Below are 25,555 nucleotides of genomic sequence, written 5' to 3'. Positions count from 1 at the left end.
AGAAAAATAACAACCCAGGAAAAAAGAATTAAAGAAAACCAAAACAACACTCCCTTGCTCCCCCTTCAATTTTCCTTTGAATCTAGACGTGGTCTAACCAGGAGAATTTTTTTTTCTCTGCACTTCTACCTTAATATTTCTGTCTACATTGCTGTGCTTCTCTCTGCTGCCAAAGCTAAGTGTTTGCTGAATTAAATAAACCATGCTGCATTGACAGAGCTCGTGAATGCCGCTATAGTCACCAGAATCCCTTTTGCTGGTCTGACCCCAAATCCCAATGCCAACTGTGGCGCAGTCATAAGTGAACAAGAATCAATCATGTTGATGAGATGAAGGTAATTACCAAAAGGTAATTTCATATTCTGCTTTTGTCACCACGTGGCAAAACCAAGGATATGTTACATCTGGTCTGGTTTAGAATCACTCCTGTCTGTCAGAAAAGGTTGGTTTTTTTAAAGTAAATGCTCAACACATTCAAGGAAAGCTCTTGTCATATAGCTAAAAACCTCCAGGTAATAATTTCAATTAAAGGGTCATTAATAACATTGGCTTTAATGGATTTCCAGTGTTTGCATAGTGCAATAGGGGATCCACAAGGAAATAGATTGTTCCTATGTGTATTGTGAAGAAGAACTTAGGGTTGATGCAATATAAAGTCTCTAAGATGAAACATTAGAGTAATTTCAGACAAGATAGTTTCTTAAGTCCTGAGCAGGAGAGGTCTTCATTTTCAAAACAGAACTGTAATAATTAAAGTCTCCTAATTCTTCCAGTCTTAAATGCCTACATGCTAATGTATATTCCCAGAACCATATATTACTGAGAAGTTCATATGAAATATTGGGTCTACTCTTTTTTGTGTGAGATCTAGAGACAAGCATGTCCAACTTAGTCTCCAGTTGGTCTTTGTCAAACTACCCAGGAAAAGAAAGAACATCCCACCTGAAATCCCATGTCATTATTTCCTCTGATTCCTGTTGCTACTTCTCTTTTTGGACATGCTGAACAGCAGCTGCAGCAGAAGAGTTGCTTTGGGTACTTTGGTGCTGCATGAATGACTCAAGCTGTCTCCAGACACCGTTCCACTGACGTGCATCCTCGCCTGAGAACTGTGGCTTCTCCCAAAGTGGGCACTTCTCATGCGAGCTTTACAGAATAAGGAGAATTTTCTTCTTCTGCCTTAAAGCATGAGGAGAAGTGTCATAGTCCGTAATACTTTCAGGTTTGTAAGCAGAAACTCTGTGCCATCGGGGCTTGCTCTGCTCTGCCTCTCGTGTCTCGGAGGATTGCCCAGCTCCCGTGGGCTTTGGAGGCGATGCAAGAGCATGGCAGGAGGAAATCCCTTCCTTCCTCAGCCAGGGGAGACAGAGACCTGCAGCTTTTACAAAATCTCTTGTTCAAACAATAATGTCAACCTTGCCATGGCAGTGATCAGCAGAGACCATGTTACCATCTGATTCCTGCTATGCAAGCAGAGGCTGGTACAAACCAAACTGATAATTCACAGTCACCAGAATTCAGATTACAGCTCAGAAGTGACTCTTTAAAAGCTTTGGAATAATTATTTCACCTGTAGCTGGAATTTTTTCTCCAGGCTCGACTTACAGTTTATAAATATGTGAGACAGGCGATTGGTAATTCAGTTTATAGTTTGTATGAACCCTGAAGCTTATGTCAATGCTGTTATCTATTATAGAAATGCAAACATGCTCTTTGATGTGTTATTCTCAGTGACTTGGGAGGATAAAGACGGAATACTCTATGGGCATTTCTAAAAGAAATTCAGAAATTGCAAGTCTACTAGGACCTAACAACATATTTTCATTTATTTTTTTCTCCTTTGCAATATGCTTGATTACAGTAACTTAAAAACAAGAGAAATATTGCATCTGTCTAGGTTTCTGCAGTAGGAGATCCCAAACTGTTTCCCCTGCTATGCCAAAAGCCCTTTTTCTGAGTATGCCAAACGTGTACAGCAGAAGGGAATTTGGTGCCACAGATGTAGGATTTATTCTGTTGGACAGATTTCCTTGCTATAGGAGCACCTCCTGCTGGCTCTGCACTGCGCTGCCCTTGGACTGCCTGTGTTTCCTAGACTTAGGAATAAAAAGGAAGCCATATGAGGTTTCTAGGGACAGAGGAAAATGGTCATCGTAGGACCAGTTCTGCTGCTGTGAAGGGTGATAGGGAAGGCTCCCGTGACTGACACTTCCCAGTCTGCTACAGATACATATTTCTGTAATCCCTAATGGGTATTGGTACCCCCCTAAGTCGGTTCAGGGGTAACACATTGTCTTCTCCCACATGTCTGCAGTGACCCAGCTGAAGTCCACAGAACAGCTGGGAGTAAAACTCAGTAATAAGGAGGTGAGAGAGAGCAAAAAGACATTGTGTTTGTCCCTGGCAGTTTCAGTTTCTCCATGAAAAATAGCTCGGAATGCTTTTCCACACAAAATGCCATTCCTCTTCTTTCTTTCTTTCTTTTTAATTTTTTTTCTTTTTCCCTAAAGAAAAATGTATAGTGGTTTTGTGATCATTTTAGTGAATTTTATTTGAAAATATAAAAGCAAGATATTAATATGTCCTTTTTGATTACTGCCACAATAAGCTTCAGTGTTTTTTTTCACAAACAATCTCTTCCTTGAAGGTTTGTTTAACATTTGTTTCCTAGGAGGCAATTTTAAAGTAGTTTAAAAAAATGAAGTCAGCCTGCAAATGATAGGTTAAAGCTAAATGAAATAAACTATCCTGACCAGGGTGCTTTTCTTCCTTGGAAAACTAAACCAGTTGAAAATACTTGCTGTCATTCTGATGCACAAATAAAATAAGTCCAAAACATCAACATTTTCCCCAGACTGAGAGCACTGCCATCTCTGACATGTTTCCTTTGGTGATCAAAGCTCTTGGGATGGCTGGAGATGACATAAAGAAAACGTGGTTTGTTCGTTTAAATGCAGTGGGTGGGGAGCATGAGAGAGCAGAGTGTTGTAGGGAGTAGGACTCAAACATAAAATGAGCAGTAAAGATCTGTTCATCAACGCCTTTTCCTAGTACTAAGCATAAGCACTGTAGCAACACTTAAAGGCTTCTGTTATTGTTATTCCTATAGTCGCTGAGGAGGCTGTTGAAATAGGCACCAGTGAACAAGCACAAGGAGACACAGACCTTGCCTCTACAGCAGCTGAACTTTACAAAGGGACGACCCATGGCTTATTAAAAAAGCATTTTCTTCTTTACTGCCCTATTCTAATATTTTGACACACCCCAGTGAAAACCCAGCAGGCCACTGCAGTGCCATGCTGTGCCCTGTTGTCAGTCGCTGTCTGGCTGTGTGTGCCCTCCGGCTGTTCCTGCAGCCCCCTCCCTCGCTCACTTGTCACTTGGGGCTGCCTAGCTGCTCCTGGGGCTGATGTCACCAGGGTGAGCAACAGGGTTCAGGTGACACTCATTGCATAACTCCAAGAGTCAGCCCAGGCAAATGCTCAGCCGGGACAGTGCCCTACACCCTGTATGGCATACATTTTACAGAAAGAAAAATCGGGAAAAAATTCAGAAATACTGTAGAAAATGGTTTTAAACTCCTCTGGAACTATTTTGATAAATCTTGCTGCTTGGAAAGCCAGACTCCTTTTATCTCATAGGAACTGAAAGGCAGAAAAAAATTATGACTAATATGTTTTAAAGAATTAGAAAAAAATTACCTAACTCCACATTTTTGGAATATCAGAATATTACCATTTAAGGCTGTGATTTTCAAAAGAGCTTATGGGATTGTGGCACCCAGACCTACTCCTGCCCCCATGGAAATGCATATTAATTTGCTATCAACTTCCATGCGAGGGATCAAAACTCTTCAGCTCTCACTGAATTTCCCTGGGAGGCTGGTGACTGTTGCAAAAATCCCAGCTCAAACCTCCTCGCTGTCACTCTCTTTTCAGGGAAAATCCAGTGACTATTGCAAAAAATCCCAGGCTGAACAACCTAATAACTCCAGGCTTTTAGGGCAGGAAGCATACTCTGTGCATCCAACCCAAAACCAGTGGCAATCTCTCTTCTCTGGTTCAGAGGGGTTTGACACATGTGCCTTTTACATCCCTTATGCTGGACAAAGGTTGTGATGAGTATCTGTTATTTGGGGATTGAGAAGAATCTGTGTTGGGCAAGAGAAAGCAATCCTTGACCTGGCTGTAGCGATCCATTTCTGTGAAACAGTTACTGTTTTGAAAGGAGTCCAAAACCAAACTCATGAGCTGGGCTGGGGTGTGGAGGTGACTTGGGCAGTCAAAACACACATTCCCAGCCCATTTCAGCTGTCCCAATCCATTTGTACAATTTGACTCTGTGTGTGTGTGTGAGGGTGCTGGCATGCGGCTGCACACCTATTGCGTGTCACATGTGTAGATGGACTGCAATGAGAGGGACTGTGGCAGAAGAAACAAATCTGCTTTACACTAACAGTTCTGGATCTCCGCTTGTTTATAAAAAATACTACTTACAAACACAAAAACCTGCTGTGCTTGCCTGTGCTCTCAGAGAGATGGTAATTACATAGATTTTTGGTCAGTCGTGTCATATTTACTCCACCAAATTGATTAACCTATGTAATGAGTACAGGACTGTGACCAATACTGACCCCACATCAAAGCCTGATATTGCTGCAGTGTGCTGACCTGAATTTTAATTGTTCAGTAGGTTTTGTAATTAAACCGCAAATGTGCTAAAGAAGAGATTAGGCATTTTAGCTAGCAGTGTATATATTTTCCCAGGTGTGCTAATTGTGTACACTATAAAATGTCCAATGCCTGCCTCAATACACAAAGATCTAACAACATGACATTTCAGAGATTACTAAAGCTTCTATTTTTTTCTTGATATATTAAAATATGAAAAAATTTAATTTGTATCCTAACGTTTTCTATATACATTATTGTGTCGCACTAAAACTCTTGCATAAAGGTATATAAATAAATCAACAATGAATAAATTAGGACTTCAAGTCTCTATGAAGTTCCCACAGGCTTGTACACTTGGTCTTCAGAGTCCAAAGGAGCTACTGCAGACAGATGTGTTTTTGTTCTTTAGGATCATCAGTGTGGTACATCTGTTGCTTCAGCCAGTGGCTATGCCAGACTTGAGAGAAAACACGTTGCTCATTGAATGAAGACAACTATCATAAATAAACGAGAACATTTGGAAAACTACCCATGCCTCACTTTTGTTTAAAAGAAATTTCTCTTTTGGAAGTTCTTGCAACATAAAAGAGAGGAACTGCACTGCCGCATTCCACATGATTCTTTCCTCTTTCATTTTTCTGGAGAAAAACATATGTTTCAACATCTGAGTTTCCAGCAAATGTTGCCTTCTACCTCCTGCGCCTGCTCCTTTGGCAAGGAGAAATCCAGTGTCTCTGTTGGTGCAGCTCCCTGCTTTATTTTCGACCACAGAGGAGATGGAACTAGAAGGAGGTGGGTTAATCTGGAATTGGGTGTGTTGTGCTAGAAGGGAGCAACTGGAAAGAAGATCTGTCTTTCATTCATAAAATTTTGTTTGAAACATAAGGGGAGAATTAGAAGCTACATTTTCATCTTGATGAGCTGGGACTTGGGAGCCTGCCTTGAGATTTATTCAAGACCATGAATCTAATTTGAAACACTTCTTCTTCGGTACACTTGTACTTCTTCCATCTTCCTGTAATTTAGTCCATCTATCAGTGATGGGTGTCACCAGGACTCACAAAAAAGGATTTGACTCTGTGGGTTTGATTGTAAGCAGAGAGCTTGGCTGAAGAAAGAGCAAGACCCAGGTTTCTTTCTTACAGGAAGATTGTTGTGCATAAAAAATAGTGAGGGCAGGATGATAAAATGTGGCAGGTTTGGGGAGTACAAGACGTAGAGATAGAAGCAGAAATCTGAGATACAGGCTATTTGTCTCATAGATTTGGTAGCCAGAGTTCATCTAGAACTGGCAAAAAAAAAGTAGTCATCTACTGATACCTGGAAAAAAAATAAAATTGAATGTAGATATGTAATTTACTGGAAGAGTAAGAGAGTCCTCATCTTTTTTATTAAAAAATCACTCTGTAGACTAAAGAGTACCCACCTGGTACTGAAGAGCGTCCTTTAGGCACTGATCTTAACATAACACTGGAAATGTATTCTCCAGGGACAATCTCTGCTTTGCTTTTCTTTCCTGTGTTCTGCCCAGAAATCCCAAAGGCATCTCTGGGAAGATTTTTCTTTCAATAGGGAAATGTTTTGTTCAGTCACGTAGTTAAGTTCACCAACTGGATGTGTTTTTCTCTTTGCAGTGTGCTCTGGGATGCCTTGATCCACACTGAGAGCCTCGGAATCCAGCTGAGCATTGCTTGGATGTGAACTTTCCTGCCTGTTTCCCAGCACAGGTTGCTCTCAGGCACAAGATTCTGCAAGCTATTTTGGTTGGTCCTGCCATGAAGGTATTTTCTGCATGCTGGAGTTTTTAAGAATGCTGATTTAAGTCATTTTGGAAAGGATGAATTGAAATTTTTATACCATTTTGCAATTGTTCATCCACTTAAGCATATTCATCCTTTTAAGCAGCCTTGATAAATCAGTGAGGACTCTTAAATGCTGACTGTGGGAATCCATGAAGAATGATGCCTTCATTATCACACTTGAATATGCATTGAACCTTGCTTCCCTGTCCAGAGGCACCCTCTCCTCCACAGAAAACACCCTACCTGCCATGCCTGACTTTCTTGAATGTATTTGCAAGGACTGTGTGTTAAGTAAAACACCTCTGGTCTAAAGAAAATAATGTAGCCCCGCTAAAAACACCAATGTGTTGTATTCTTTAAGAGTGACTGCATGCACCTGTAAGAGCAGATTTTAGATTGCAAACAAGACCTCCACATTTTCCAGCTGTCTTAAGCTTGCGGTGACAAAAGACCTTGCAGTGCAGAATAATGAGTCCAAACAAAAACGTATAAATATACCAGACAAATAAAAGTTTTTGCTTGCCAGAGATCTCAAGCTCTATGAAATAGGTTTGGACTGTTAAACTGAAAAACAACAGTTTTCAAATAAAATTAAATGAGATAACTGAAGACTGAAATCCTAATATAAGAATTAAGAGGCAAGAAAAGTCATAAACAAATTACTGCTAAATAATTTTAAGGTAAATATGTTAATTTAAAGTAAGTTTGCATACACATTTGGAAGATGTAATTTCAAGACAGATTAATCAGTTTAAAATTAATATAATTTATTAACAATTAAAATTATAACACAAGCAGAGCAAGGTTGGAGGTGAAATATTGAGTTTCCTTTGATAGGTAGAGTAATTATGAAGTATGCTTTTGAAGTTCAAGAAGAGAGCCTTAGGACACAGCACTTTTTAAAGTAAAAATTGGCTTGCACTCTGTTCATGATTTATTTTTCACTAAGAAATGGGTGTGAGACATGATGTGATTTAAAATGTCATCCCTTGATGGAACTGCTTGAGGGTGACATCATTTTTTTTCTTTTTTACTCTACTTTTATTTTTGTATTTGGCTGCTTTATTTCTTAATTTTTGTATCTTAGGAAGCTTAAGGAAACCATGTAGCTATTAAAAAAACCCCAAGCCATCAACACCTTCACCATCCCCCAAATAAAGCTTTCCCCTAAAGTTCAGGAAGCTAAAAGCTAGACTCCGGAGGGAGCCACTGGGAAGGAGCAGAGTTTTCAGCTGCATCTGTGTTGTGGCCAGCTTTGAGGAATTCTACTTGTACATGCCACCAAACAAACACATGGAATAAGGGCTGTAGGAGTGTTGCTTGTCTTCAAGAGCAGGTTGTCCCACACATTCCTGGACTGGAAGGGCTGCTCCTCCTCTGTCCTCTCCTGCTTTTTTGCAGGGACCAGAACGTACCACCCCTTTCAGGTTTTCTCAGAAGCATTGCACTGTGCAATACATGTGGCAGTCAACACCATGGTTTTTGTGACATCTTTGCTTGCACTGGTGGGCTTCACTGTCAGGGGGAGACAAAACTGGCTGTCGTGGCAACAGGCACAGAGGACAGAGGTCACATTGCGGCCAAAATACACACTTGCTTTGCAGTCTCACAGCTAGAGAAGCTTTGGCTTAACCTCAGTGGCATTTTCGTAGGCCTGGTGATTTTTACCATAAATCCCACAAATTTTGTTCAAAGCCCTAGCTGTTGGAGGCAGAGGATTTATGTGAGAATGTCATAAATTTAACTTCAATGTGAGTCCCATAATGTTTTGCCTACTGGTAGCTGAATAAATCTTGCAGGTCCTGGATGGGACAAGCTTCTGGACATGCAGCAGCATGGTTGGGGAGCTGTAGGGCAGTTCCACCTGTGCTTGTTACATACAGAAATATAAAAATATAAATAAAGAGCAACACCACCACCACCCCCCAAAAAACAGCTCCTCCAGGAAAAAAACCCAAACCAGTTGAAAAACCCTTCCGGTTTCATACAGATGTGCTCTGGAAAGCCAGGAGATATGGATGCTCTCTCTCTGTGATCTGCAGGCTGAATGACTGAGAACAAGGGGACTGTATTTCGTCACCAGCATGGAAACATTATAACCTAATAAACACAGGCACATACCTGCCCAGTAAGAGAAGCCGCTTTTTTCCTTGCCATTTTTTCCGATAAAATTGCCATCTAATCTAAAGCACGGCAGTCTTGCTGAAAGTCTATGAATTCTCTTTGTATGAGGAGCTGTAGCAAAGTTCATAGCCAGACTTGCTATAAAAACACAGGAGTTAAAAATAGCTGCACAGTCAGGGAGCAGGATCCAGCTCTGAATGGGTGGCCCAGTTTGCTCTCACAGTCAAGTATTGTAAACAAAAGTCAACCCTTTTGTTTTTAGGCTGCTGCTGATAGCTTTTTCTTTTCCATGTTGATGCTTTCTTATCATTTGACAACTTTCAACTCTTCTTGTGGTCTTTGTAAAAGGTCTGTGCCAAAAAAGTACCAGTGTCATTTTGACTGCATGCAGGACTTCTTTAGAAAGGTGTTATTCATAGAGGAGAAGGAATAGCTTTTTTTTTTTTTAACTGAAGAATATTGGAAAGATTTCTGTAGGAACTTTGCAAGGAGCTCACAACACTTCTGGGCCTGCTGCAGAAGTTGCTGCTGCCCTGGTTGGCAGACAGAATTGCTACTGCAGTGGGAGATGGATTGGCTCCTTTTCTGCTCTGACAGCCATGAGGCTGCATGAATTACACAGCCTGGTGTTCTGGGTGGAGCAGTTCCGGAGGATTCATTCCAGCTGGGTCTCACACCAGGTGGCAAAACAAACTATAAAGGGCTGAGGGGAAGGAAAGTGGGTTCCCTTCTTTCCTGCTGTGCTGTGGGCAGTGACTGCTGTGGGTGATTTCTGCCCTCCTCGATGCACAATGGAGAAAGCTGAGGCTTTGAAAAAGGAGGAGGGGGTAAGCGATATCTAAACTGGTATAAGTCTGTTATAACTGGAAGTTAGGGGCTTTTTAAAAATGCTTGGTTGAAGAACTGAGTCAGTTCTGTTTTCTTACTTGTGTTGATCCGCAGCCTGGATAAAGCCTGTGCTGTATTGCTTTGCAGGCTTATGTTAAATATAGCACAGAGAGGTCTCCCCATCTATCTGTGAAATGGGAGCATAATATTTATTGGTCTTACAAGGTTTTTGTCCCTAAGATAACTTTTTCTTTTGTTTTTAACTGCAAACCTTTTGAGGCTTGGTTCTTGTCTTGTGTGACTGCTCGGTGCCAAGCAATGATGGTGTTAGAGGCAGACTGTAAAAAGTGCCATAAAATCCATGGATGCAAGGGCACAAGAATGAGAAGACATTCTTTTATTTTAGCTGCTTAAAACGGTGATATTCCATGCAAAGCTATAGGCATGTTCTCCATTACTAACTCATATTTTAATATGTGGTCTTATGGGAGCAAAAACATCTGCTGTTTTCCTAAAGCTGGTGTTCCTAATACTTTATACCTCTGATGCAGTGTGAGGGATGAAGTCAAAATATGTATCTGTTGCCCAAGATATGTTTGATGATATTGTAGCCTATGGTGTCCTCTTGCTGAATCAGCTCTTGCAAGAGGCTTGGAAATCTGTTACAAAGCTGGGAAACACACGGCTAATCCATAAAACCTTAAATACATGTAAAGCAATGTGCAGATGACACCTACTAACTGGAAATTGCTGCAGATAAAAGAGATCTGGCAGCTGAATCACAAAAATATTATTCAGAGTAAATACTTACACCAAATTAATAGCCTAAAAACTGTTCCACCACTCAAACAGCCTTCAGAAGTATCAACTGATTTGAAAGAGTGGGCTCCTGTTAAAATAATAATGAATCCAGCCTTGTCCTGTCTCCTTGGTATCCTCCAGGCTTTCTCTGGTAGGGTATTTTGACTGCTGTGAGGATTTGAAAGAACTTTCTTATCACTGATAAATATCAAAGCTGGTGAGGCTGCTGTGGGTGGCTGAGGGTTTGCAATATGAGAACATTAAATACTGATGCTATACTTGATGCTGTAACAATTTTTGCTACTTTAGCAAAAAATATCCAGGAAAGGTCTCTAGTCCTTTCCCAGAGGGCAGTGGGCACGTTAAAATGAATAACTAAGAACATGACATGTTGTTGGTGTAATGCAGTTGTGTATTCGGCTAATGAAAATCTACTTGTTTCAATTTTGGTAAGGCTTGTGTTGTCCTGCAAGTGTGGTGCTTTGCTCTGCAGTTCAGGAACTTCTGCTCCTGGAGCATGAGGGAGCTCCCTCCTTCTGGCCATACTAAAAGGCTGTTCTAGGATTTAGGGTGGTGATCTAGGACATGGCAGCTTCATATTCACTACTATGCTCCCTGCCTATACAATGTTAGGCTCTGCTTCCCTGTTGAAAATAGGGAGGATACAGGGTGGTGTGAGATAGCTAAAGGTTGCTTTTTGATAGTTCAGTGGTATTATGGGTCTAAAGTACTTGCAGATGAATATAATCTACCTTCTGTATATTAATATTCAGAGAGCTTGGCACTGGGTTGAACAAAAGCTGCTCCTACCACTCTGAAGAAAAAGTAACAAGAATGTCACTTTAGGTTATTTTAGTTAAGGATTTCTGATGCTGTAATTGCAATAAAATTATCTAAGTTCTGCTTATTTTGGGTCTCTTCCAGTGTTGATAGGCCATCTGCTGAGCTTGATGCTGCTTCTCTGGGAGGTGATTTGCTGAAGGCTAGATGTCTGCCCTGCATTGCAGGGTGCACTGGGGACATGCCTTCAGTGTATAATTTCCAGAGCACCCCTCCCTCACATATGGCAGATACTCCTGGCTGGCTGCTGTTGCTTCACAGGCTGTGGTTCAGGTATCCAACTTATAGATTGGGCATGAGACCTATAAAAGACTATTAGATAGTGCCTTCTGAATGCCACGCTCATAAACACTGTGAAAGGCTACTGGGGGCTCATAGATTGATAAGAAAATTGTATTACATTGTCTTCCATTACATGGATCCAGTGCTCAGCATCTCTAAGGACCAGGTTAAAAGTTAAAACCTCAAATTTCTTAGGCTGAAGACCTCATAACTATTTGACCTCATTACTTTTTGAAGAACACTGTCAAATCTTAAAAAGAAGAAAATAACCTGTATTATACCTGTCAGAAGTAGGAGGGATACATCTTGACCCATCCTACACATGGATATGTGTGGCCCAGTTGTTGGCTCATCTTCTCTCAAGGAGAGCTAAAGAGCCACATGGTATCCTGGGTGTTGGATTTTGTACTTGGACCTGTGTATTAACACCCATGCAGAGTGCCAGCTCACTATTGGATCTACATCTGATGCACTGCAGGAGTGCAAGTGCAGTTCCAGCAAGGGGCTTCTATAAATTACATGCAGTAAATTGGCTCCAGATAAATCTGGTTTGGACTGTGCAACGTGAAGAGCCCATGTGGTGTGCTAAAGTCTCCTATTTCTTGCCCAGACCCTGTATTTTTGCAAGGAGCTGCCACGGCAGTTACAGAAATACAGATCTAGAGTCTGGCAGGTTTGGGATGGCAAAATCCTACTGGATCATGTTTTGCACAAAGGCTGCTATCAGCCTCCTGGGCTTATTACTTAACTGGGATACAGGCAGTGGAATCTAAGAGCTGTATCAGATACTTCATTTAGCTGTAGCAAGTTGCCTTTAAGCAGCAGATTCATCTTGATTTTAATACATGCAGGCTGAGATTATGGAAGAGGTAGACATGGTATAGTTGTTTAAACCTCAAAATATGTTTTAAATAATTGATTTCCATGCATCTGAAGTAAAGATCAGTTATTCAAAACATATTTATATTTGCAAAAAATCCAAAACCAAACAATATGACAAAACAAATACTTATAAATTATTTATAACATATTTTGAAGCTTTTAATGTTGCAAAATATGTGTCTCCAACAGCGGTAAAACCTCAATAAATACAGTTTAACAATTCTTTGTGTTTAATACATAATTGTGCTATTGAGTAGAAAAAAAATTAGGTTTAATAAATAGTTTGACAATGTGGTGGATGAGGTAGCTAAGCCAGCCTTTAAATTGACACCTTTTTAGTGAAAGGCATGTGCAAGTAAAAGTAAATGAGAAGAAAAGGTGTTTATTAAGGATTCTTAATTATTGATCCAGTGCTGAGTGCAAACCAGTGCTTTATAATCTGATAAAGCTGTGCTGGGAGGCTTCAGGCTTAACATTAAGAAGCTGATGGGGTGGCCAGACACTATAATCAGCTTTTTAGAGAGGTGATTTGTGTCCCAAGCCTGTGAGTGATAAGGGGTATTTGCACAATGCTCTTAATGTGTGGTAACTTTTGGTCAGGCAGTTGGGCTGGAGGATCATGGATCATGTCCATTCCAACTGAGTTTTCTGTATCAAAGGATAAATGTTCAATGAAGTTCTGCAGGCTGTTAAGATCAAGAAGTGCAAAGTGAAATTTTAAATGGCTGGTGGTATCTAGAAGAGACTTTATCTCAGCTGTTGAGGTTTTGACTGGTTGCATCCCTTTGTCCATTTGCCCTGGGGAATTTTAGTTCTGTGCCAGAATCTTCCCTACTGATGCAAACAAAGGTGAGGTATAGATCTTGTTTTATGATACAAGAGACAGGCTGGCTGTCCTTCCTTGGGCGGAGTTTCTACTAGCTTTACTGGCTGATTCCTTGGAAAAAAGACAGCAGAGTGTGCACCAAAACAATATTTAGGTACTAAACAGTGGGCTTCAGTCTTACTTGTAATCAAGTTGCTTGCCTGTAATTTCTCTTCCTTTTGTAAAATAGCTGTTATTTGAAATCCACTTCAGATATTGATGTTCCCTTACTAAATGAAAATCAGTTCTGGCAAAGATAAAGACAGACAGTAGTTTTGCAGTCTGTAGATTTTGAGCTGGCTTTGACTGTGTGCCCATTATAGGTTGTCATAATGCAGTTGGCTTCTTTGTAAAGAGTTGCTGCTCTCAGTAAGTTGTAGGCTTGTCTACGTGTTTTATAACTGAGAGTGTGAATGAAACTGCATTAGCTTTTCTTCATGTGTTTATGTGGATACTCTTGGTCAGACCACCTTAATAAAGATTGGGCTAATCCACACCCGAAGTTACTTAGCACATTAATCTGTTCTATGCTAACTTTTCCAATGCTTGGCAGGCTCGTAAATCACCTGTCTCTTGTCTCTTTCCTTCACCCCCATGATATAGCAATACAATTATATACTCAGTGTTTCTGAAGTATTCTCAGCTTAGTGTTCCCCAGTTAGAACATTAAAGGTTTCATGTTGTGCTCTCTGTGAGATGATGGGGATACCTATAAACATGTGACATTCCCGGGTCTCTGCTGTGAAGAAGTTTAGGTGAGCATCCACCTCCCATGCTCACCAATACTGTTTTGCGTGCTTTTATGGAAAGGGTAATGCAACACAGAATACTGTACATGGATTCTTCCAGCTCTGAATTAGTCTCTTTTATCTGTCTCTGACCACAACAGATGTTGGCAGCCTTTCTATTCCATATCCTTAAGTCAGACTAAGAATATAAGTTCCTCTTAGAGAAGCTGCAAGGGAAAAATTTAACCCTTTCAGGAGGATTTTTAATGTTTTTTTTTTTAACTCTTGACTCAAAGGGGGAAAAAGGTCAGCAAATGTCCAGATTGACACAGTCTTTGGGGCATCCTCAGTTTATATTCCACAGAAGTGCCGGTCTGTCTCTGCATTTTCAGTCGACTTCCCTTTTACTGGGGACACAGGGACAGACGGTAAAAAGATAGTGAATGTTGCTAATACAGTTTGCAAATGAATTTGCATGGAATGGTAAGAGTTCTGTAAAAAGCTTGTGAGTATAACCTTCAGCATAGACACCAGAGACAGTACTGGCCATATCTATGGAAAATTAACCCATCTAACCCTTCTCAGGCAATCAATCAATCGATTCAATTGCATTTATTACAGTATGAAACATCCTTTAAAAAGTTTGAAGTAGTTTATTTTTTCCCTGTAGGTGGAATTAACAAAAGCTTCACATGCCTAGATCCTCTTTAGGATAACCTTGGACTGTTTGCTTTCATCTTAAAACAAATAAAAGCAAACAAAAATAAATCTATAATGTAAAATAATTGCAAATGTGCAGGTATTTTATTCTATGTTTTACTGAAAAGAAAGCTCATCATAGTCATAATTAAAAGAAAGTGCTATATGTATATATATATTTATACCATAATTTGAGAAGTGCCCATTAAGTCTCCAAACAGCCCTTGCAGACTGTTCCCTGCTGCTCTCCAAGATGACCAGCTGTTGGAAAGTCCTTGGCAATGGCAGAACCAAGCCAGCATTTTTTTTCCCTGCTGCACTCATGCCTCTAACAGAGACCTGTAGAGCCTGATGTGTAGCTAGTTACTTGCCATCAAGGGTGAGGGATGCAAGGGTCTAATTTTACTGACTGACATGGGCTGCAGAAGCACACACAGCTTGCCCATATCCTTTGTGGAGCTGGAAGCAGAGTCACCTTTTTTTTTCCTTTTTTTTTTTTTTTTTTTTTCACCACACAAAGACGCCATCACATACGTTCAGAGGCTGATGAGCTGAAAAGATCTGGGAGCCACATGTGACCAGCAGGACGAGCATCAGCCTAGAGCAGAGTTTCAGTGGGAGATGACTTTTGGGAAAGTTCCCACAGAAATACCATGGTAGCCTTTCTGTCCTTGCTCAGCTTGAGTTCATTTATTCTGAGGCTACTTCACATGTCTCTGGCACCAAAAAAATATTTTTAATCCCGTATAAGGAGCACTAGAGATCCCATCAGTGCTCTGGCATGACCAGAAGGGTGCCAAAGGGCTGCCTGTGTCAAGATGGACCTGGCCCACAGTGTTTATTGACAGTAGCTTGTGCTGAGTCACAGTGCCTGCCCTGCTGCCAGTAAAAGGAAGGGCTTTTTTCTATTAGGGGACATCAATGCTATCTGGGAGGGAGGGTCACAAGCATTTTTGGAGTGTCAAAGCAGGAATGAGTTACTGTGGTGAGTGACAAAGTTGGAAGGCTGATATTTTTAATAATACAGCACAACAGTCTATCCTTAAGGTTTAATTGCCCAAGTATAGAAAGGGGAATCTGATCCCTATCCTCTTCCATGAGAATGGAAGCAGATAGCCTCAGGAGGCAGGGATGACTACACAAGCAGGTGAGTCTCTAGGCAGTTCACTTGTTAAAGTTTGGGCATCACCTTCTTCTGCAGCCCTCTGCCCTCTGTTTGCCTCCAAATTACTTGCCCCTTCAGAGAAGGGAGCAACAAAAGCAGATTTTTGGAGGAGGAGGAAATGTAGAGGAAAGGTCATATTTCCCCCAGGTTAGAAGTGCTTGACATCCTAGGTAAAGTTTGTTATCCAGCTTATAATGGACTTTTTTGGGTAGACAGGTTGTATGGCAGGAGGAAGTGGTGGTTGAGGTGGCAGTGGGGTTAAGGGCTAAGGGCAGGGCTGCTCTCAAAGGGTAGATTTAGTTAATCTTGTTTGGTATAAGAGATGATGCTGTGGAAATGCTAACCTACAGCTGCTGTCTTCCAGCATCCTGCTAGATGTGGGCAGGAGGAGGCAAGAAGATAAGCAAGGGCACCCCTCAGTCCTCCTTCCTGATGCTAAAAGGATGTAGTGGCATCTATAATTGAGAGTTTCTATCTCTGGGGGAACTGTCTTGACTGAGAGAAAATATCAGATTCCACTGACTACTTCTGCTATTTAAGTTTTTCATATGTGACACTTGTAATTTGGAGAAAACTGTGAGCTAAGAATTTCAGAGGCAGCCATCACCAGCCCTGTGAGACTGTTATGACAGAGCTGGTCCCTGCCTCTATGAACTTGTTCCCGATTTATATTGGACTGTGTAGTAACCCCCAGCACCACCTTCCTGGGTGTCCATCTTGTGTAGTGCCAGGGAAGCACTAAGGGCTTCTAGCCAGCTTAGTCCTGTGTATACAATGACTATTCATTCTCAGAGAAGGGACCTGAGGCTGAGTGCTTTATCCACTTTTAAGTAAATGGGACACACAGTAGCCTTCTGCAGTTCTGTGCGTCTGGCCCTTTTCTTCACTTGATTCTCCTCCAACCACCTGCAAATGAAATGTTATGTACTGAAAATGTTTTATGCCTAATGGCTTGCTTTCACTGTTGTGAGAAAAATGAAAATTTCAGAGGGGTTGCAATCAAGACTCTTCCCTGTCCTCCCTGTTTTATTGTCAACCTGAAAAATCAGCTATTCCTGTAATCCAAGTCTCAGGATAATGTCAAATGTAAGTGACATATTCTGAAATGTCTTGTGGTGAGGGCTTTGGAGCTTCTCCCACGAGATTTTTCTTGCTGGGAGCTGCTCTCTCATGCTTAGTGTGTGATTTAAACAGCAGCATATCCTGCAACTACTATAAAATAATATTAAATTATTTTAGAGCTTGCCAGGCCTGTTGGTAAATATTTTCTAATAATTGATTGTTGGAGTGTTTCTTGGTTGCTTGTGGTAATGTGGTCTTCCTTTTTGCAGGATTATTGGTCTTTTAAGTACGATCCAACTACTTTCCTCAAAAGAGTGGAATACTAGATTCAGCTAAGAAACACTTTGAAATTATATTTAACCTAAGGCTGCCAGTGTTACAGAACATGAAGGGATAATATTCTTTCTCTCTTCTGCAAATTCACATGCACATGATTAATTGCATTATTTATCCATGACTAAATACTGCATAAAGCTCTATCTTTATCAATCTCCACTGCAATTCATAGTGATATATTTTTAGATGCTGTGTGTAGTCTCTGCTAAGTGTTAATTTTTCTGTTTCATTAATATATACTTTTGCATATACCCAGAATTTTAATGTACTGGACATCTAATAACTATTCCTTTTATTTTTGATAAACCTGTCAATTGAAGAACATGGGCTAAAAATGGGATATGAGCCAAAAGATACAACTGAGAGCACCACATTGACTTCCTGTACTCTTACTCTGTGTCTGTGGGCTGACTTTCATGAAAGGGTTCCTAAAAACATCCAACGTTTCTTTGACCAGCCCAAGAATATGGAAAAGTCCCATCGACTCCAGGTTTGTTTACAATGCTGTGTGGGACAGACATGATAGAGATTGTCTCCTGTACTTCCGGAGTTTAATCCATCTTATTTAGAGCCAATCTGGGAGACCTAAAATTTGTCTAAGAAAAAACACTTAGAGATAGGAAAGGTGTAAAAATATGAATTGGGTACTGAAATGTATCCTTATTAGTGCACTCCTCTCAGTGGTCCAGTCCAGTATAAACTTGGAGCTGACATAATTCTTCCAAATTTATTTTTTATTCTCTTTTACTAATTAGGGCAGGTTCATTTCTGTGAAGGAGGTTATGGTGTCAGGTAAACATGCCATCAAGGCTGCTCTTCTCCAGAGGTCTGTGAACCTGAAAAAAAGGCTTGCCTATCATCCAACAGTAAGAGATTGAGATTGGACAAGTACCCATATAAATCATGTTAAATTCCTTGAGCACTTGTGTAGTGTTGGAAGAAATTTGGGCTCAAGCTGCTGAGTACCTGGTTATCTGTCTGCAGGCTAATTTGGGGGCTGGAGGAATTCTATTAATATTGGTGCATGTTCACATGAGACATTGAGTCATATTGCAATCACACATCATATTACATCCTCTACAAAGGTTGTGGGTGAAATATACAAAATCAGATTTTCTGTTCTCTGGGTTCTTGGTCTTTTGAACCAAGTGTTCTGTAAAATGGTCCCTAAGTTAAAGTCTTACTAACCCCGTATGGCAACTAAACAGTTTCATGAACAGGCTACTGAGATACTTACGGAAAAGAATCTGCTTTAACTACTTTTCTCAGAGCAGGCTTTTTTTAAATCATGATCCTCAGTGATATGGGACTTCGAAATAGTGTTGCAGTTTAGTGGGCTATTTATCTATTTTTTATATTTTTATTCTGAGATGTCTTATATTACAATGTATTTTGCCTCAAATAATGACTTCTGTTGCAGTCAAATGTAGATTTTCTGATATTTGACTTTCAAGGATTGTTCAAGAATAGGGTGTAGAGAATCCCTGTGTCTGTCCATAGATGCTCTTCAGCAACAGTGAATCTGTAGACAGAAATTTCATTCTGCCATTGTCATTTTTCTTTCATCTCATGTCTTGAACATTGCCTCCACCTTGTTGTAAAATCAGGGTTGGAAGAGAAGAGTAACTCCCTTCTTTTTAATTGCCGTGATGTTTTGGCTACAGATGGTGGCTGACTAATGATGAACATCCTGTTCCCTTATGCTGAAGGAAGTCCACACAAGAGAGGTAAGAGCACAGATGCAAGGGTAGCCTGCTGGGCTCCCCACCCTTCAGAATCTGCAAGTGGCAGTGCTGTGCTCAGCTTCCAGAAAGTGGGAATGACACAAGAGATTGCCATGTAATTCCTGATGCTTTATGGGAAATTGGAATGGTCATGCACCTGACTGACTGGTTTTTAGCTAATTGCTGCAGTTTTCTGAGGTTGGCCATTTTAACCTATGGTCTGAAAATTGTATGGGTTTTTTTGAGAAAAACCCATATGTATGGTCCCTTGTGACCATATCTCTGCTAAAATGTGGTTATTCTACAGAAAAAAATACAAGTAAAAATATAAAGCTTCAAAGCAACACAATTCTTCAACCTGGAGAAGAAATCTCTGAAGATTTCAACTCCCAGAACTGCTGTGCCTTCTCTGGGTGGATGGAATAAAGAAATAAGGAGACTCTGAAATGCTAAGCTCAGCTGCAGCAAACTCACCAGCTTTTGCCTGAGAAGTTATTGCTTCTTGAGATAGACAGTGAGCATGAGCTATTTCATCTCCCTTGAGGCAGGAAAGCTCTGAACTTTCCAGATAAATCCATTGTTTAATCCAGTTTTGGAGTAATTGCAAGGGCCCTGAGCAGAACTTGAAGCTTTCTGGGCTGGATATGCTGAGCTACTCTTCACTCTTTCTGTCTGGGCACCTTGGAAACATGTATGTCCGGTTTCAGGAATGCTGATCCTCAGAAGTGATGGAGCCTTAATATATAAGACATGTCAGAAAAGGTGTACAATGATTATGCTCATCCTAGCACAAGGGTTGTTTATTAGCTAGTTGCCAGTTAACATTATTTAATATATAGGAAAAGATACTAAATTTGCAGGCTAAGTAATTTCTCTGTTTTAATACTCCGTGGATTCCAGTGTTTGGCATAATAAACTTCATGCGGTAAATTACACTTAGGTTTCTTTTCCCTTGCTTTGTTTCTGCAATTGCATTAATAAAGTCTCCAAAATGTACCTGTAAATCTTAAGAAAAAGAAATGAAGTATCTAGCTAAAAAATTATAGTCAAGTGTTATCTTCTCTCTCCTACCTGCCCCTCTACTACAGGTGCCTGATGTTCAAAAAAGAAAAAAAATTAAGGATAAACTGAAACTAGTTTTAGGAAGCTATATGTCACAAGCAGGTAGATCTAAAAATAGGGTATATCCGCTATTAGTGATAGCTGTTCTAAGCCTCCCAAAGCAGGCTAAGAACTCCTTAAGGTTTCAAGGCGCAAGATGATGGATGTTAAAGTACTGTCATTTTTAGGCATTTTTCAAAATAAGTGGCTATTTTTCTTGCCATTTGGTGCTACAGAGTAGTATTAATGGTAACTAATGCAGTGCAGGTTTAGACAAAAAGTAGTCACAGCAAAGCAATTTTAAAAGTCTCTCCAACATTATCCGATATTGTAAATAAATAGGAACACACAATCACATGACCTAATTCAGTGGCATGAGTATGGGATACTCATGTTGCCTTAAAGTAGGATGTAATTTAAAGAAAAAGGTTTTCCAATGTCCATTCTCAAGTATTCCGCATGCATTGCGTTTCAGTGTTTTGCTAGATATTTTGCAGTTTCCCAAGTCCAGTCTTTCTGGCTAATCAGCAGTTAGACATTTTACAAGTATCTGGTGGTTTGTGATCCTTCCGTTTATATTAATGTTACTCAAGGTCACAGGGGAAGCATTGTCTCTATGCCTTGGGAAAAAGCTGTAAACCTTATAGTAGGGTTGCTTTATAAATTATTTGCAGCTGTTAATTTTTCTCCAACCCTTTTCTCCTGTTTTTGACACTTTCTTCAAAAGGTTAGTAATTTTCAAAAAACATCATAATTCTATGATATATTTACCTTGTGAGGTTAAATTTGGCAATCTTAACTTCGAGTAACTCCTATTTTCCCTCTTTGTAGGGAAAGAAGAAGACTGATTGAAAGAAATGTGCTGGGCTAAAACTCACAAATAGGATTGTTGAGAAATAGTGCCATTCTTGATTTAGAAAATACATATATTAAACAGTGAAATAATTATCATTGCGTAGGGCAGCTATTCTATGAGAGTTGCAAAAATGAGGATAAGAGCCCATATTTGGGGGGGAAGGGGAGCAAAGACAGGATGTTCAGTTGTGAGGCAAATAATGATACTTCAGCATGTCTAATGGTCTAATGCTGCAGCATGTATGAACTAGGGCAAGCTGTATATTATAAAAATTAAAGGCAAGCCAAGGGCTGACGACATTTTCTCTGAGTTCTGCTCTACTGCAGAGGAGTTGGCTTTGATGGGAGTTGTGTTTTCTGCCTTGCTTGCTGTTGGCTCTCCCAGTATGGAAGTGGGGATGTCATTGTCAGTTTTAAAACATGCAGTTGCATCAGCATGGTATTGCTTGAAAGACTTTGTTTATAATTTTGTCTTTATCTCCAACAGTCCCTGTGCCTTGCCTTCAGAGATGTAAGCTGCCAAGTGCTCAGCGTTGCTCTAAGTCATGTCTTTGGATGTGAACTGAGAGTCTTCCTTGTGACCTTCCAAGCTGGCGTGTGGAGTGCTGTGCACGGGATGTGCTAAAGAGAGCAGGAGTGGTGCTGGAGCAGGAAGGCTTTGCGTCATCTGGCTTCAGGCACTGGAATTGTGTTGGCTGGAGGATTAATCTCCCTTGTAGTGAATGCAGAGACAGACTTCTCAAAGGAGAGACTCAGTCTATGCTAGAAGCCTCTCTCTTGAAAATTTATTTTTTAGTTTTGGAATTACAGGATCTAGAATGACCCTCCTAAATGTATTGAGACCTGTAAGACTCCTGTTTGTGAAGCTGTGGAAAGAAATGGGAGCTGGCACTGTGGAGAGAAATAATGGAAGCTAGTAAATTGTAAAGGATTGCAAATTGCAAGGAATAGCTAGCTTGGGAACTTGTTTTCCCTGTGTCACAACATTTTGCCTTCCAAACTCATTATGCTATATTGCAAAAACTGTTTCTCTGTTGCCTCTGCGGGTATTTGTCTATTAATCATCACTGTCTGCTTTTTCCTTTAACAAGATGATTAAAAGATAGATTCAAAGATCTTAATTTAATCTGTATATTGTATTTGGTAGTAAAAACTGGCTAATGAAGAAGTTAAACTGAACTGATTTTTCTGCATTGGGAAGGGATTGATGTTTACATCTCATCATGTTTTCTTGGACTAGGTCATTCGGAGTCTAGCTCTGTTCCAAGCTTTTCCTAGGTTAGTGCTGTCAGGTGCTCATGTAGTATGCTACTGAGCCTCATGCATCTCAAGGACTGAAACTATTTTGGCTCCAGTCTTAGAAAATATTATTTTTTTTCATTGTAACTTAAACCTGTGCAAAAACTAATTTACATTAACAGATTACTTAATGTGAAAGGAAATTACTTAGTATGGCATCTACTTATGGAACAGAAAAAAGAAGCAAGCATTTTGGCAGCATGACTTTAACTGGTGCTGAAGCATGGAAACAGTAGTGTTTCCACATAGGCAGCCATCCTCACACAGGATGTCAAAATATCAGGTAAAGAATTTCATCTCTCAAAAGCCAAAGTCAAATTCTGATTTTGGGTACCCTGCTGAAAACTAAGTAGTTGCTGCCCATGTATCACTGTAAAGACCAATACCTTGGAAAGATAGGAACATGGACACTGTAGAAGGATTTGCACGATCCTTATGTTTGAACCAGGGTTAAACCACTGCCTCTGCTCCTGGCTGCAACAGAATGTCTATCTGTGTTTCTAATCTTGATAGTGTCAGGCTCTTCTTGGTTCTGTTTGGGACTGGAAGTGTGAATGGGAAAATGCTGAAATCTATGAGAAGGCCTTAACCTAAGGGGCTGCCTGGTTCAGGCTGAAGGCTCACCAGACAGGTTATTAAAGCCATCCAACTGGAGAGTATTTATCAGGAGTAGGCAGACTTCTGAACTGCCTAAAGTTGTTCTGTGAGGAGTTGAAGGTCATAGGTCAGATCCTTCATCAGCTTTCCCTGCAACAAGTTTTCAAAGGTGAAAGCCAGCACTTTGTAAACTGCCAACATAAACATTTTCTTTCATATAATGCTGTCAAGTGTCTATGTATGCAGATATATGCAGGTCTCCAATTAGCAGAAAATCCTTTCAGGGTCAGAGTAAGAAGAAATCCACAAACCCATATTTTCAAACACCTCACTATAAACCCTGTGGATCTCAACACACGTGAACATTGGAGAGTTTGAAAACCTCATACTGATTTGGATTTTGTCTATAACATCTCTACTCTAGTCAAGTTCAGTGTGCTCATGTCTTTTAGTAATTATGCAAGAAAATACCCAGAGACAGATTTCTGTAATTAAAATCCTGATTACTGAGTAGATCAGCATGTGATGAGGCAAGAAATGGTGGCTAATATCTGATGTTATCTTGCAAAAAAGAGAGCCCTAAGCTTGAATTTGTTTAATGCTCATATGTCTTCCCATATACAATGATAATGATCATCTTTTGACAAGAACAGCTGTGATAATGGGTGAGTGCAAGAGTGTTGCTTGCTTTGGTTTGCATTGCCAAGCATGGCATTTAAAAGCAGGGAAAGGCGTTTGTTTTAAACCTTTCAAGGAGTCAAGTTTCACCTTCTTGCTTCTTACAGAACTGACCAAGTGTGACCCAGCATCACCTGTCTGGCTGCAGACACCTTCTCTGTTGCTGCTGAAGGAGACCTCTGTAGCTGGCACTGGTTTCAGTACATACCTGTAAAAAATGTTGAACTATTTGTGTGACATCTGGAACACGGGACTGGGTTTAATGACCTAAAAAGCCATCTGAGAACAAGATACTCTTATATATAAGTCAGTGTTTCTCATGAATTGGTAGCTTGGCGAAGAAGACGACCAAAATTACTTTATTCCCTCTGAAATTTCAGTGCTTCTGAAAATGGCATTCATAGAGAGCTGTAGTTAGACACTAAAAAAGAATCCCTGCCTTTAATCAAATTCTAAGTATTTCTAGGTAGTGATTACAGTTACTTTAATTATTTCCTCTAAGTACAGTACTACTGGCTCACACTGGAGCTTTTCAAAATACATCTCTCTACCTAGAAGGACAAATCATATGCTCTGATCAGTGAACTCGTGTGATTTGGAGATGCTGTAGTTAACAGGGATTAGTGTTTCTATGATTTTAAAGATTTAGCTGTCATCTTTAATTTACTTTAAAATCTCACTTTTTTTCTTTTTGTCCTGAGGGCATTACAGAAGGAGTTTCTTGCTAAATTTATCTTGGAGTTATGAAACTGAGAAAAGAAAATGAAAGAATACCCATAGTTACCACAAAAGGTATAGAGATTATTTAAGCTTTATGGGGAGGGGAAAAAAGCAAGAGAAGAAAGAAGCAGATAAATAATTCTACCATGTAAATCAAGAGGGCATCCCATCTTAGAGAATATTGTGTAGAGTGGAAAAATCATCTTGGTGCCTGTGGGGTGGTGGGCATGACTTGCTGGAGCTCCCAGTTGAGCAGTCCCCTGGTCATGCTTATCTTTTCTCTGTTGCCCCAACTTTAGAACTGTGCAATCCCTTCCTGTTACACGAACAAGGGAATCTGCTCCTGCTCTTTGAACAAGGTGACAGCAATGCTCAAATGAGAAGCACATCTGGTGCCATATAATGGAACATGTTCTTCTGTGATAGGTTGTCTGATCTGAGTCGCCTGACAGTGCTTACTGTCTCTGCCCAAGGAATAATTGAGGTGGGACCCAGGGAATACCTCTAATTGGGTAGTACACCTCTGGTCACATAAGGGATGTATCCTGCTGTAGATGCAGAAGTATGATGACCAGTGTGTATCAACAAATGATCCACTTTGAATATAGCTCTGCCACTAAATTCAGTATTTATGCTAATGCTGCATTGATATTATCTATTTCCTCCATGGAGAGAAAAATTGTAGTGTAAATTTACAAATGCAAAATAAAATTACAAGAAACCAAGTCCTGTGGATTGCTGCTTGTCACTGCTCTTCACTTGGACCTTGAGCCATTGATCACAGTTACCATACAGCCAATTTCTTATCCATTGGGTGGTCCATCTTTTAAATCCATGTGCCTCCACTTTAGTGACAAGGATGTCATGTGGGCCAGGGACAAAATTTTAACATCTATTTAACACCTGGGGTAGTAATTCCTTAACATGAGGAACTGGAACTTTCTAGAGCTGGTTATAGGTAATGCAAATACCAAAAGGCACCATGAAACATAGTAGATGGAGCAAAGTTGGCCAGATAGAGAAGGAAGTGGTTTCTTCTTCAGAGAAAAGACTTGCTGTGGGTGGGTCCTATTTCACTTTGTATTTGCTCCTCTAATGTCCTATGAAATACTGATTCAGTGAGCATGGTGTTGTTGTCTCTGAGGATTGGTCATCAGTACTAATTCCCACGATTTTTTTTCTCAGTGTCTGAAATTAAAGTAATTTTTAAGTGCTCTGCTGGGTGACAATTGCTATAATCACTTACTCTTCTATGTTTCAAAATTATTGTATCTGTGTTTTCCTCCTGATATTTTCATACTTCCCAAGGGGTCTTTTAAAGTGCTTCTCAGAGGTTGTCTAATTGTCTCCATGTCATAATCCCCCAAACTATTTATTTATGAAAATAAATGTCAGCCTAGCTTTTAACACTTCCATATGTAGCCTTGCCTGTTAAATAACTGAACAGAAATCAAATACTACTTCCCACTCATGCGAAGTTTCTCTCATTAGAGC

At 40.2% G+C, this 25,555-nt stretch overlaps 1 long non-coding RNA gene across 2 annotated transcripts in view; it reads left to right on the top strand.

Annotated features, from left to right (window-relative positions):
* The window catches only part of LOC148224002 (uncharacterized), a 32,853-nt gene extending 8,067 nt beyond the window's left edge, over nt 1-24,786 (top strand). For both annotated transcript variants that reach the window (XR_015803294.1, XR_015803293.1), the window contains 4 exons: nt 5,083-5,465; nt 6,308-6,454; nt 18,752-18,814; nt 21,255-24,786. This is a non-coding gene — a long non-coding RNA (uncharacterized LOC148224002). The remainder of the gene's footprint in view (nt 1-5,082; nt 5,466-6,307; nt 6,455-18,751; nt 18,815-21,254) is intronic.
* The last annotated feature ends 769 nt before the right edge of the window (nt 24,787-25,555 follow it).

This window comes from Sturnus vulgaris, chromosome 4 (genome assembly GCF_052056855.1).
Source record: "Sturnus vulgaris isolate bStuVul1 chromosome 4, bStuVul1.hap1, whole genome shotgun sequence".
In the NCBI taxonomy this organism is placed as follows: domain Eukaryota; kingdom Metazoa; phylum Chordata; class Aves; order Passeriformes; family Sturnidae; genus Sturnus; species Sturnus vulgaris.
The sequence above is the reverse complement of the archived record's forward strand: the minus strand, read 5'-3'. Positions and strand labels throughout refer to the sequence as shown.